This window comes from Phyllobates terribilis, unplaced genomic scaffold (genome assembly GCF_046119375.1).
Source record: "Phyllobates terribilis strain yellow unplaced genomic scaffold, ASM4611937v1 Scaffold_9__5_contigs__length_417890890, whole genome shotgun sequence".
Classification (NCBI taxonomy): Eukaryota; Metazoa; Chordata; class Amphibia; order Anura; family Dendrobatidae; genus Phyllobates; species Phyllobates terribilis.
The window spans coordinates 335,022,075-335,035,664 of record NW_027362769.1 but is presented as its reverse complement, the minus strand read 5'-3'; positions in this window follow the sequence as shown (position 1 = coordinate 335,035,664).

The window sequence follows — 13,590 nt, the reverse complement described above, 5'->3', positions numbered from 1 at the left end:
TGCCTCTTGGAAGAGTGGTGGCGGTCACAGTAGCTTAACAAGACGGTTTTAATGCCCCTTGGAGGAGTGGTGGAGGTCACAGTAGCTTAACAAGACGGTTTTAATTCACCTTGGAAGAGACGTGGAGGTTACAGTAGCTTAACAAGACAGTTTTAATGCCCCTCGGAAGAGTGGTGGAGGTCACAATGGAATAAAAAGGCAATATCAATGCCCCTTGGAAGAGTGGTGGAGGTCACAGTAGCTTAACAAGATGGTTTTAATGCCCATTGGAAGAGCTGTGGAGTTCAGAGTCGTTTAACAAGACGGTTTTAATGCCCCTTGGAAGAAAAGTGAAGGCCACAGTAGCTTAACAAGACAGTTTTAATGCCCCTGGAAAAAGTGGTGGAGGTCGCAGTGGAATAAAAAGACACTATCAATGCCCCTTGGAAGTGTGGTGGAGGTCACAGTAGCTTAACAAGACGGTTTTAATGCCCCTTGGAAGAGCTGTGGAGTTCAGAGTGGTTTAACAAGACGGTTTTAATGCCCCTTGGAAGAGACGTGGAGGTCACAGTAGCTTAAGAAGACAGTTTTAATGCCCCTTGGAAGAGTGGTGGAGGTCGCAGTGGAATAAAAAGACAATATCAATGCCCCTTGGAAGAGTGGTGGAGGTCACAGTAGCTTAACAAGATGCTTTTAATTCCCCTTGGAAGAGACGTGGAGGTCACAGTAGCTTAACAAGATGGTTTTAATGCCCCTTGGAAGAGACGTGGGGGTCACAGTAGCTTAACAAGACAGTTTTAATGCCCCTTGGAAGAGCTGTGGAGTTCAGAGTGTTTTAACAAGACGGTTTTAATGCCACTTGGAAGAGACGTGAAGGCCACAGTAGCTTAACAAGACAGTTTTAATGCCCCTGGGAAGAGTGGTGGAGGTCGCAGTGGAATAAAAAGAAACTATCAATGCCCCTGGGATGAGTGGTGGAGGTCAGAGTAGCTTAACAAGACGGTTTTAATGTCCCTTGGAAGAGATGTGGAGTTCAGAGTGATTTAACAAGACGGTTTTAATGCCCCTTGCAAGAGACGTGGAGGTCACAGTAGCTTAAGAAGACAGTTTTAATGCCCCTTGGAAGAGTTGTGGAGGTCGCAGTGGAATAAAAAGACAATATCAATGCCCCTTGGAAGAGTGGTGGAGGTCACAGTAGCTTAACAAGACGCTTTTAATGCCCCTTGGAAGAGACGTGAAGGTCACAGTAGCTTAACAAGATGGCTTTAATGCCCCTTGGAAGAGACGTGGGGGTCACAGTAGCTTAACAAGACAGTTTTAATGCCCCTTGGATGAGTGGTGGAGGTCGCAGTGGAATATAAAGACAATATCAATGCCCCTTGGAAGAGTGGTGGAGGTCACAGTAGCTTAACAAAACGTTTTTAATGCCCCTTGGAAGAGCTGTGGAGTTCAGAGTGGTTTAACAAGACGGTTTTAATGCCCCTTGGAAGAGACGTGGAGGTCACAGTAGCTTAAGAAGACAGTTTTAATGACCCTTGGAAGAGTGGTGGAGGTCGCAGTGGAATAAAAAGACAATATTAATGCCCCTTGGAAGAGTGGTGGAGGTCACAGTAGCTTAACAAGACAGTTTTATTGCCCCTTAGAAGAGCTGTGGAGTTCAGAGTGGTTTAACAAGACGGTTTGAATGCCCTTTGGAAGAGATGTGGAGGTCACAGTAGCTTAACAAGACAGATATAATGCCCCTTGGAAGAGTGGTGGAGGTCGTAGTGGAATAAAAAAACAATATCAATGCCCCTTGGAAGAGTGGTGGAGGTCACAGTATCTTAACAAGACGGTTTTAATGCCTCTTGGAAGAGTGGTGGAGGTCACAGTAACTTAACAAGACGGTTTTAATGCCCCTTGGAAGAGACGTGGAGGTCACAGTAGCTTAACAAGACTGTTTCAATGCCCCTTGGAAGAAACGTGGAGGTCACAGTAGCTGAACAAGACAGTTTTAATGCCCCTTGGAAGAGTGGTGGAGGTTGCAGTGGAAAAAAAAGACAATATCAATGCCCCTTGGAAGAGTGGTGGAGGTCACAGTAGCTTAAGAAGACAGTTTTAATGCCCCTTGGAAGAGTTGTGGAGGTCGCAGTGGAATAAAAAGACAATATCAATGCCCCTTGGAAGAGTGGTGGAGGTCACAGTAGCTTAACAAGACGCTTTTAATGCCCCTTGGAAGAGACGTGAAGGTCACAGTAGCTTAACAAGATGGCTTTAATGCCCCTTGGAAGAGACGTGGGGGTCACAGTAGCTTAACAAGACAGTTTTAATGCCCCTTGGATGAGTGGTGGAGGTCGCAGTGGAATATAAAGACAATATCAATGCCCCTTGGAAGAGTGGTGGAGGTCACAGTAGCTTAACAAAACGTTTTTAATGCCCCTTGGAAGAGCTGTGGAGTTCAGAGTGGTTTAACAAGACTGTTTTAATGCCCCTTGGAAGAGACGTGGAGGTCACAGTAGCTTAGGAAGACAGTTTTAATGCCCCTTGGAAGAGTGGTGGAGGTCGCAGTGGAATAAAAAGACAATATTAATGCCCCTTGGAAGAGTGGTGGAGGTCACAGTAGCTTAACAAGACAGTTTTATTGCCCCTTAGAAGAGCTGTGGAGTTCAGAGTGGTTTAACAAGACGGTTTGAATGCCCTTTGGAAGAGATGTGGAGGTCACAGTAGCTTAACAAGACAGATATAATGCCCCTTGGAAGAGTGGTGGAGGTCGTAGTGGAATAAAAATACAATATCAATGCCCCTTGGAAGAGTGGTGGAGGTCACAGTATCTTAACAAGACGGTTTTAATGCCTCTTGGAAGAGTGGTGGAGGTCACAGTAACTTAACAAGACGGTTTTAATGCCCCTTGGAAGAGACGTGGAGGTCACAGTAGCTTAACAAGACTGTTTCAATGCCCATTGGAAGAAACGTGGAGGTCACAGTAGCTGAAAAAGACAGTTTTAATGCCCCTTGGAAGAGTGGTGGAGGTTGCAGTGGAAGAAAAAGAAAATATCAATGCCCCTTGGAAGAGTGGTGGAGGTCACAGTAGCTTAACAAGATGGTTTTAATGCCCCTTGGAAGAGCTGTGGAGTTCAGAGTGGTTTAACAAGATGGTTTTAATGCCCCTTGGAAGAGTGGTGCAGGTCACAGTAGCTTAACAAGACAGTTTTAATGCAACCTGGGAGAGACGTGGAGGTCACAGTAGCTTAACAAGATGGTTTTAATGCCCCTTGGAAGAAATGTGGAGGTCACAGTAGCTTAACAAGACAGTTATAATTCCCCTTGGAAGAGTGGTGGAGGTCGCAGTGAAATAATAAGACAATATCAATGCCCCTTGGAAGAGTGGTGGCTGTCACAGTAGCTTAACAAGACGGTTTTAATGCCTCTTGGAGGAGTGGTGGAGGTCACAGTAGCTTAACAAGACGGTTTTAATTCACCTTGGAAGAGACGTGGAGGTCACAGTTGCTTAACAAGACAGTTTTAATGCCCCCCGGAAGAGTGGTGGAGGTCGCAGTGGAAAAAAAGGCAATATCAATGCCCCTTGGAAGAGTGGTGGAGGTCACAGTAGCTTAACAAGACGGTTTTAATGCCCATTGGAAGAGCTGTGGAGTTCAGAGTGGTTTAACAAGACGGTTTTAATGCCCCTTGGAAGAGAAGTGAAGGCCACAGTAGCTTAACAAGTCAGTTTTAATGTCCCTGGGAAAAGTGGTGGAGGTCGCAGTGGAATAAAAAGACACTATCAATGCCCCTAGGAAGAGTGGTGGAGGTCACAGTAGCTTAACAAGACGGTTTTAATGCCCATTGGAAGAGCTGTGGAGTTCAGAGTGGTTTAACAAGATGGTTTTAATGCCCCTTGGAAGAGACGTGGAGGTCACAGTAGCTTAACAAGACCGTTTTAATGCCCCTTGGAAGAGTGGTGGAGGTCGCAGTGGAATAAAAAGACAATATCAATGCCCCTTGGAAGAGTGGTGGAGGTCACAGTAGCTTAACAAGATGCTTTTAGTGCCCCTTGGAAGAGACTTGGAGGTCACAGTAGCTTAACAAGATGGTTTTAATGCCCCTTGGAAGAGACGTGGGGGTCACAGTAGCTTAGCAAGACAGTTTTAATGCCGCTTGGAAGAGCTGTGGAGTTCAGAGTGTTTTAACAAGACGGTTTTAATGCCCCTTGGATGAGACGTGAAGGCCACAGTAGCTTAACAAGACAGTTTTAATGCCCCTGGGAAGAGTGGTGGAGGTCGCAGTGGAATAAAAAGACACTATCAATGCCCCTGGGAAGAGTGGTGGAGGTCAGAGTAGCTTAACAAGACGGTATTAATGTCCCTTGGAAGAGATGTGGAGTTCAGAGTGGTTTAACAAGACGGTTTTAATGCCCCTTGGAAGAGACTTGGAGGTCACTGTAGCTTAAGAAGACAGTTTTAATGCCCCTTGGAAGAGTGGTGTAGGTCGCAGTGGAATAAAAAGACAATATCAATGCCCCTTGGAAGAATGGTGGAGGTCACAGTAGCTTAACAAGACGCTTTTAATGCCCCTTGGAAGAGACGTGAAGGTCACAGTAGCTTAACAAGATGGCTTTAATGCCCCTTGGAAGAGACGTGGGGGTCACAGTAGCTTAACAAGACAGTTTTAATGCCCATTGGATGAGTGGTGGAGGTCGCAGAGGAATATAAAGACAATATCAATGCCCCTTGGAAGAGTGGTGGAGGTCAGAGTAGCTTAACAAAAAGTTTTTAATGCCCCTTGAAAGAGCTGTGGAGTTCAGAGTGGTTTAACAAGACGGTTTTAATGCTCCTTGGAAGAGACGTGGAGGTCACAGTAGCTTAAGAAGACAGTTTTAATGCCCCTTGGAAGAGTCGTGGAGGTCGCAGTGGAATAAAAAGACAATATCAATGCCCCTTGGAAGAGTGGTGGAGGTCACAGTAGCTTAGCAAGACAGTTTTATTGCCCCTTAGAAGAGCTGTGGAGTTCAGAGTGGTTTAACAAGACGGTTTTAATGCCCTTTGGAAGAGATGTGGTGGTCACAGTAGCTTAACAAGACAGATATAATGCCCCTTGGAAGAGTGGTGGAGGTCGCAGTGGAATAAAAAGACAATATCAATGCCCCTTGGAAGAGTGGTGGAGGTCACAGTATCTTAACAAGAAGGTTTTAATGCCCCTTGGAAGAGTGGTGGAGGTCACAGTAGCTTAAGAAGACGGTTTTAATGCCCCTTGAAAGAGACGTGGAGGTCACAGTAGCTTAACAAGATGGTTTTAATGCCCCTTGGAAGAGCTGTGGAGTTCAGAATGGTTTAACAAGACTGTTTTAATGCGCCTTGGAAGAGTGGTGGAGTTCATAGTAGCTTAACAAGACGGTTTTAATGCCTTTGGAAGAGACGTAGAGATCACAGTAGCTTAACAAGACAATTTTAATGCCCCTTGGAAGAGTGGTGGAGGTTGCAGTAGCTTAACAAGATGGTTTTAATGCCCCTTGGAAGAGACGTGGAGGTCACAGTAGCTTAACAAGACTGTTTCAATGCCCCTTGGAAGAAACGTGGAGGTCAGAGTAGCTTAACAAGACGGTTTTAATGTCCCTTGGAAGAGATGTGGAGTTGAGGGTGATTTATCAAGACGGTTTTAATGCCCCTTGGAAGAGACGTGGAGGTCACAGTAGCTTAAGAAGACAGTTTTAATGCCCCTTGGAAGAGTGGTGGAAGTCGCAGTGGAATAAAAAGACAATATCAATGCCCCTTGGAAGAGTGGTGGAGGTCACAGTAGCTTAACAAGACGCTTTTAATGCCCCTTGGAAGAGACGTGAAGGTCACAGTAGCTTAACAAGATGGCTTTAATGCCCCTTGGAAGAGAGGTGGGGGTTACAGTAGCTTAACAAGACAGTTTTAATGCCCCTTGGATGAGTGGTGGAGGTCGCAGTGGAATATAAAGACAATATCAATGCCACTTGGAAGAGTGGTGGAGGTCACAGTAGCTTAACAAAACGTTTTTAATGCCCCTTGGAAGAGCTGTGGAGTTCAGAGTGGTTTAACAAGACGGTTTTAATGCCCCTTGGAAGAGACGTGGAGGTCACAGTAGCTTAATAAGACAGTTTTAATGCCCCTTGGAAGAGTGGTGGAGGTCGCAGTGGATTAAAAAGACAATATCAATGCCCCTTGGAAGAGTGGTGGAGGTCACAGTAGCTTAACAAGACAGTTTTATTGCCCCTTAGAAGAGCTGTGGAGTTCAGAGTGGTTTAACAAGATGGTTTGAATGCCCTTTGGAAGAGATGTGGAGGTCACAGTAGCTTAACAAGACAGCTATAATGCCCCTTGGAAGAGTGGTGGAGGTCGTAGTGGAATAAAAAGACAATATCAATGCCCCTTGGAAGAGTGGTGGAGGTCACAGTATCTTAACAAGACGGATTTAATGCTTCTTGGAAGAGTGGTGGCGGTCACAGTAGCTTAACAAGACGGTTTTAATGCCCCTTGGAGGATTGGTGGAGGTCACAGTAGCTTAACAAGACGGTTTTAATTCACCTTGGAAGAGACGTGGAGGTCACAGTAGCTTAACAAGACAGTTTTAATGCCCCTCTGAAGAGTGGTGGAGGTCGCAGTGGAATAAAAAGGCAATATCAATGCCCGTTGGAAGAGTGGTGGAGGTCACAGTAGCTTAACAAGATGGTTTTAATGCCCATTGAAAGAGCTGTGGAGTTCAGAGTGATTTAACAAGACGGTTTTAATGCCCCTTGGAAGAGAAGTGAAGGCCACAGTAGCTTAACAAGACAGTTTTAATGCCCCTGGGAAAAGTGGTGGAGGTCGCAGTGGAATAAAAAGACATTATCAATGCCCCTTGGAAGAGTGGTGGAGGTCACAGTAGCTTAACAAGACGGTTTTAATGCCCCTTGGAAGAGCTGTGGAGTTCAGAGTGGTTTAACAAGACGGTTTAAATGCCCCTTGGAAGAGACGTGGAGGTCACAGTAGCTTAACAAGACAGTTTTAATGCCCCTTGGAAGAGTGGTGGAGGTCGCAGTGGAATAAAAAGACAATATCAATGCCCCTTGGAAGAGTGGTGGAGGTCACAGTAGCTTAACAAGATGCTTATAATGCCCCTTGGAAGAGACGTGGGGGTCACAGTAGCTTAACAAGACAGTTTTAATGCCCCTTGCAAGAACTGTGGAGTTCAGAGTGTTTTAACAAGACGGTTTTAATGCCCCTTGGAAGAGACGTGAAGGTCACAGTAGCTTAACAAGACAGTTTTAATGCCCCTGGGAAGAGTGGTGGAGGTCGCAGTGGAATAAAAAGACACTATCAATGCCCCTGGGAAGAGTGGTGGAGGTCAGAGTAGCTTAACAAGACGGTTTTAATGTCCCTTGGAAGAGATGTGGAGTTCAGAGTGATTTAACAATACGGTTTTAATGCCCCTTGGAAGAGACGTGGAGGTCACAGTAGCTTAAGAAGACAGTTTTAATGCCCCTTGGAAGAGTGGTGGAAGTCGCAGTGGAATAAAAAGACAATATCAATGCCCCTTGGAAGAGTGGTGGAGGTCACAGTAGCTTAACAAGACGCTTTTAATGCCCCTTGGAAGAGACGTGAAGGTCACAGTAGCTTAACAAGATGGCTTTAATGCCCCTTGGAAGAGACGTGGGGGTCACAGTAGCTTAACAAGACAGTTTTAATGCCCATTGGATGAGTGGTGGAGGTCGCAGTGGAATATAAAGACAATATCAATGCCCCTTGGAAGAGTGGTGGAGGTCACAGTAGCTTAAAAAACGTTTTTAATGCCACTTGGAAGAGCTGTGGAGTTCTGAGTGGTTTAACAAGACGGTTTTAATGCCCCTTGGAAGAGACGTGGAGGTCACAGTAGCTTAAGAAGACAGTTTTAATGCCCCTTGGAAGAGTGGTGGAGGTCGCAGTGGAATATAAAGACAATGTCAATGCCCCTTGGAAGAGTGGTGGAGGTCACAGTAGCTTAACAAGACAGTTTTATTGCCCCTTAGAAGAGCTGTGGAGTTCAGAGTGGTTTAACAAGATGGTTTGAATGCCCTTTGGAATAGATGTGGAGGTCACAGTAGCTTAAAAAGACAGATATAATGCCCCTTGGAAGAGTGGTGGAGGTCGTAGTTTAATAAAAAGACATTATCAATGCCCCTTGGAAGAGTGGTGGAGGTCAAAGTATCTTAACAAGACGGTTTTAATGCCTCTTGGAAGAGTGGTGGCGGTCACAGTAGCTTAACAAGACAGTTTTAATGCCCCTTGGAGGAGTGGTGGAGGTCACAGTAGCTTAACAAGACGGTTTTAATTCACCTTGGAAGAGACGTGGAGGTCACAGTAGCTTAACAAGACAGTTTTAATGCCCCTCGGAAGAGTGGTGGAGGTCACAGTGGAATAAAAAGGCAATATCAATGCCCCTTGGAAGAGTGGTGGAGGTCACAGTAGCTTAACAAGATGGTTTTAATGCCCATTGGAAGAGCTGTGGAGTTCAGAGTCGTTTAACAAGACGGTTTTAATGCTCCTTGGAAGAAAAGTGAAGGCCACAGTAGCTTAACAAGACAGTTTTAATGCCCCTGGAAAAAGTGGTGGAGGTCGCAGTGGAATAAAAAGACACTATCAATGCCCCTTGGAAGTGTGGTGGAGGTCACAGTAGCTTAACAAGACGGTTTTAATGCCCCTTGGAAGAGCTGTGGAGTTCAGAGTGGTTTAACAAGACGGTTTTAATGCCCCTTGGAAGAGACGTGGAGGTCACAGTAGCTTAAGAAGACCGTTTTAATGCCCCTTGGAAGAGTGGTGGAGGTCGCAGTGGAATAAAAGGACAATATCAATGCCCCTTGGAAGAGTGGTGGAGGTCACAGTAGCTTAACAAGATGCTTTTAGTGCCCCTTGGAAGAGACTTGGAGGTCACAGTAGCTTAACAAGATGGTTTTAATGCCCCTTGGAAGAGACGTGGGGGTCACAGTAGCTTAGCAAGACAGTTTTAATGCCGCTTGGAAGAGCTGTGGAGTTCAGAGTGTTTTAACAAGACGGTTTTAATGCCCCTTGGATGAGACGTGAAGGCCACAGTAGCTTAACAAGACAGTTTTAATGCCCCTGGGAAGAGTGGTGGAGGTCGCAGTGGAATAAAAAGACACTATCAATGCCCCTGGGAAGAGTGGTGGAGGTCAGAGTAGCTTAAAAAGACGGTATTAATGTCCCTTGGAAGAGATGTGGAGTTCAGAGTGGTTTAACAAGACGGTTTTAATGCCCCTTGGAAGAGACGTGGAGGTCACAGTAGCTTAAGAAGACAGTTTTAATGCCCCTTGGAAGAGTGGTGGAGGTCGCAGTGGATTAAAAAGACAATATCAATGCCCCTTGGAAGAGTGGTGGAGGTCACAGTAGCTTAACAAGATGCTTTTAATGCCCCTTGGAAGAGACGTGGAGGTCACAGTAGCTTAACAAGATGGTTTTAATGCCCCTTGGAAGAGACGTGGGGGTCACAGTAGCTTAACAAGACAGTTTTAATGCCCCTTGGAAGAGCTGTGGAGTTCAGAGTGTTTTAACAAGACGGTTTTAATGCCCCTTGGAAGAGACGTGAAGGCCACAGTAGCTTAACAAGACAGTTTTAATGCCCCTGGGAAGAGTGGTGGAGGTCGCAGTGGAATAAAAAGAAACTATCAATGCCCCTGGGATGAGTGGTGGAGGTCAGAGTAGCTTAACAAGACGGTTTTAATGTCCCTTGGAAGAGATGTGGAGTTCAGAGTGATTTAACAAGACGGTTTTAATGCCCCTTGCAAGAGACGTGGAGGTCACAGTAGCTTAAGAAGACAGTTTTAATGCCCCTTGGAAGAGTTGTGGAGGTCGCAGTGGAATAAAAAGACAATATCAATGCCCCTTCGAAGAGTGGTGGAGGTCACAGTAGCTTAACAAGATGCTTTTAATGCCCCTTGGAAGAGACGTGAAGGTCACAGTAGCTTAACAAGATGGCTTTAATGCCCCTTGGAAGAGACGTGGGGGTCACAGTAGCTTAACAAGACAGTTTTAATGCCCCTTGGATGAGTGGTGGAGGTCGCAGTGGAATATAAAGACAATATCAATGCCCCTTGGAAGAGTGGTGGAGGTCACAGTAGCTTAACAAAACGTTTTTAATGCCCCTTGGAAGAGCTGTGGAGTTCAGAGTGGTTTAACAAGACGGTTTTAATGCCCCTTGGAAGAGACGTGGAGGTCACAGTAGCTTAAGAAGACAGTTTTAATGCCCCTTGGAAGAGTGGTGGAGGTCGCAGTGGAATAAAAAGACAATATTAATGCCCCTTGGAAGAGTGGTGGAGGTCACAGTAGCTTAACAAGACAGTTTTATTGCCCCTTAGAAGAGCTGTGGAGTTCAGAGTGGTTTAACAAGACGGTTTGAATGCCCTTTGGAAGAGATGTGGAGGTCACAGTAGCTTAACAAGACAGATATAATGCCCCTTGGAAGAGTGGTGGAGGTCGTAGTGGAATAAAAAAACAATATCAATGCCCCTTGGAAGAGTGGTGGAGGTCACAGTATCTTAACAAGACGGTTTTAATGCCGCTTGGAAGAGTGGTGGAGGTCACAGTAACTTAACAAGACGGTTTTAATGCCCCTTGGAAGAGACGTGGAGGTCACAGTAGCTTAACAAGACTGTTTCAATGCCCCTTGGAAGAAACGTGGAGGTCACAGTAGCTGAACAAGACAGTTTTAATGCCCCTTGGAAGAGTGGTGGAGGTTGCAGTGGAATAAAAAGACAATATCAATGCCCCTTGGAAGAGTGGTGGAGGTCACAGTAGCTTAACAAGATGGTTTTAATGCCCCTTGGAAGAGCTGTGCAGTTCAGAGTGGTTTAACAAGATGGTTTTAATGCCCCTTGGAAGAGTGGTGCAGGTCACAGTAGCTTAACAAGACAGTTTTAATGCAACCTGGGAGAGACGTGGAGGTCACAGTAGCTTAACAAGATGGTTTTAATGCCCCTTGGAAGAGACGTGGAGGTCACAGTAGCTTAACAAGACAGTTATAATTCCCCTTGGAAGAGTGGTGGAGGTCGCAGTCAAATAATAAGACAATATCAATGCCCCTTGGAAGAGTGGTGGCTGTCACAGTAGCTTAACAAGACGGTTTTAATGCCTCTTGGAGGAGTGGTGGAGGTCACAGTAGCTTAACAAGATGGTTTTAATTCACCTTGGAAGAGACGTGGAGGTCACAGTTGCTTAACAAGACAGTTTTAATGCCCCCCGGAAGAGTGGTGGAGGTCGCAGTGGAATAAAAAGGCAATATCAATGCCCCTTGGAAGAGTGGTGGAGGTCACAGTAGCTTAACAAGACGGTTTTAATGCCCATTGGAAGAGTTGTGGAGTTCAGAGTGGTTTAACAAGACGGTTTTAATGCCCCTTGGAAGAGAAGTGAAGGCCACAGTAGCTTAACAAGTCAGTTTTAATGTCCCTGGGAAAAGTGGTGGAGGTCGCAGTGGAATAAAAAGACACTATCAATGCCCCTAGGAAGAGTGGTGGAGGTCACAGTAGCTTAACAAGACGGTTTTAATGCCCATTGGAAGAGCTGTGGAGTTCAGAGTGGTTTAACAAGATGGTTTTAATGCCCCTTGGAAGAGACGTGGAGGTCACAGTAGCTTAAGAAGACCGTTTTAATGCCCCTTGGAAGAGTGGTGGAGGTCGCAGTGGAATAAAAGGACAATATCAATGCCCCTTGGAAGAGTGGTGGAGGTCACAGTAGCTTAACAAGATGCTTTTAGTGCCCCTTGGAAGAGACTTGGAGGTCACAGTAGCTTAACAAGATGGTTTTAATGTCCCTTGGAAGAGACGTGGGGGTCACAGTAGCTTAGCAAGACAGTTTTAATGCCGCTTGGAAGAGCTGTGGAGTTCAGAGTGTTTAACAAGACGGTTTTAATGCCCCTTGGATGAGACGTGAAGGCCACAGTAGCTTAACAAGACAGTTTTAATGCCCCTGGGAAGAGTGGTGGAGGTCGCAGTGGAATAAAAAGACACTATCAATGCCCCTGGGAAGAGTGGTGGAGGTCAGAGTAGCTTAACAAGACGGTATTAATGTCCCTTGGAAGAGATGTGGAGTTCAGAGTGGTTTAACAAGACGGTTTTAATGCCCCTTGGAAGAGACGTGGAGGTCACAGTAGCTTAAGAAGACAGTTTTAATGCCCCTTGGAAGAGTGTTGGAGGTCGCAGTGGAATAAAAAGACAATATCAATGCCCCTTGGAAGAGTGGTGGAGGTCACAGTAGCTTAACAAGATGCTTTTAATGCCCCTTGGAAGAGACGTGGAGGTCACAGTAGCTTAACAAGATGGTTTTAATGCCCCTTGGAAGAGACGTGGGGGTCACAGTAGCTTAACAAGACAATTTTAATGCCCCTTGGAAGAGCTGTGGAGTTCAGAGTGTTTTAACAAGACGGTTTTAATGCCCCTTGGAAGAGACGTGAAGGCCACAGTAGCTTAACAAGACAATTTTAATGCCCCTGGGAAGAGTGGTGGAGGTCGCAGTGGAATAAAAAGAAACTATCAATGCCCCTGGGATGAGTGGTGGAGGTCAGAGTAGCTTAACAAGACGGTTTTAATGTCCCTTGGAAGAGATGTGGAGTTCAGAGTGATTTAACAAGACGGTTTTAATGCCCCTTGCAAGAGACGTGGAGGTCACAGTAGCTTAAGAAGACAGTTTTAATGCCCCTTGGAAGAGTTGTGGAGGTCGCAGTGGAATAAAAAGACAATATCAATGCCCCTTGGAAGAGTGGTGGAGGTCACAGTAGCTTAACAAGACGCTTTTAATGCCCCTTGGAAGAGACGTGAAGGTCACAGTAGCTTAACAAGATGGCTTTAATGCCCCTTGGAAGAGACGTGGGGGTCACAGTAGCTTAACAAGACAGTTTTAATGCCCCTTGGATGAGTGGTGGAGGTCGCAGTGGAATATAAAGACAATATCAATGCCCCTTGGAAGAGTGGTGGAGGTCACAGTAGCTTAACAAAACGTTTTTAATGCCCCTTGGAAGAGCTGTGGAGTTCAGAGTGGTTTAACAAGACGGTTTTAATGCCCCTTGGAAGAGACGTGGAGGTCACAGTAGCTTAAGAAGACAGTTTTAATGCCCCTTGGAAGAGTGGTGGAGGTCGCAGTGGAATAAAAAGACAATATTAATGCCCCTTGGAAGAGTGGTGGAGGTCACAGTAGCTTAACAAGACAGTTTTATTGCCCCTTAGAAGAGCTGTGGAGTTCAGAGTGGTTTAACAAGACGGTTTGAATGCCCTTTGGAAGAGATGTGGAGGTCACAGTAGCTTAACAAGACAGATATAATGCCCCTTGGAAGAGTGGTGGAGGTCGTAGTGGAATAAAAAAACAATATCAATGCCCCTTGGAAGAGTGGTGGAGGTCACAGTATCTTAACAAGACGGTTTTAATGCCGCTTGGAAGAGTGGTGGAGGTCACAGTAACTTAACAAGACGGTTTTAATGCCCCTTGGAAGAGACGTGGAGGTCACAGTAGCTTAACAAGACTGTTTCAATGCCCCTTGGAAGAAACGTGGAGGTCACAGTAGCTGAACAAGACAGTTTTAATGCCCCTTGGAAGAGTGGTGGAGGTTGCAGTGGAATAAAAAGACAATATCAATGCCCCTTGGAAGAGTGGTGGA